Here is a 1,311-nt window from a genome sequence, read left to right on the forward strand (position 1 = left end):
GGGCCTCTGCCTTCCTTAGCAGACACCTGTCTTTCAAAACCGAGACAACACGATGGCTTCATTGAAGTCAGTTGAGGATCAAGGTCTGCACAAATTCCAATATAGTTTCATACAGAGGACTACAAAGGAAGGGCTGTAGGGAAGATTAACAGTAAATGTTCCATATCACAAAACTAGTAAGTAGGTGGTTGTCTTTGAACTCACTGTGAGAGAATGCATTTTATATCAACAGCCATCAGTGACAGAAAGACACAAATAAAAATACGTGGTAATCACTGCCTACTGAAAACAGTTGTTTTCAAACATCTGCTCCCTCACTGAACTGCTTTACAACACTGTTTTGACATAAATATCTCTCCAACATCTTTTATCTCATAGACTTCTTTTAATAGTTTTCTGAAGTGTATTTTAAGTACTTGGTGCAATTAGTAAGCCTAGTTAAGCCTTATTTGTACACTTGATTTCCTTTACCCAGTGCTGGCAAGTCCAAACGACATTCACTGCTATGGAGTGAATAGTGTAAACATGAGGTAAAGCTTTAGACAGTTGAATTCTACACTGAATCCTTAAAATGCTACAAACAACTATCAGCTACTGTGCAAACAAAGAAGCAAGCACTGTATGAAAAACAGTAGTCTACTATTTTAAATATTTCCTGTACACTCCAAAGACAAGTCCTAGATTTTCAATAATGTATGGCATGACTATTCCATTTTTTCTCTACACAGCCTTGATTCTACAGGAAGCAAGACTGGTCTGCCCAGAAATAACATTATCTGATGTTTCAATGACTAACAGATTAGTTTATAATAATCTTGTAGATCATGAAGAATGAACATCGGGCTGGATTAAGTAGGACTTGTTTGACCTGTTCAGCTAGAGGTGGACTCTGACAATTTGATTCCAGCCTGCAGTGTGAAGCAAAAAGCTCATCCAGAAAACTATGAGCCCTATGCCTGCCTTCCTAGTTAAAATAATTTCAGGGTATATTTTTCTATATAAGCAACTCCTAACTAAATAAGAGTTGTCATCTCCAACTACCTCAAATCAAGAGTTCATTACTGTATTTTCCACTTATATTCCTAACTTTGACCTTGGAACTACTCCTAAGACAGTGAGCAGTAATTCAGTCTCCTGACTACCTCATTCTAAGAGAATCTCTCCTGAGAGCAGGCTGCTAAAGGCAGTTTTGTATTTGACCCAGTACTAGAACAACAAACTCCATTTCAGTTTGAGTTACAGTTTGGGTTTGGTCCAGGACTACAGATGGCATCAAATGTAGTTTTCTTTCTTGTAAAATCACATATCAGC

This window comes from Corvus kubaryi, unplaced genomic scaffold, assembly GCF_017639235.1.
Source record: "Corvus kubaryi isolate FWS band 111438036 unplaced genomic scaffold, C.kubaryi_AGA036_p1.0 37385, whole genome shotgun sequence".
Lineage (NCBI taxonomy): Eukaryota > Metazoa > Chordata > Aves > Passeriformes > Corvidae > Corvus > Corvus kubaryi.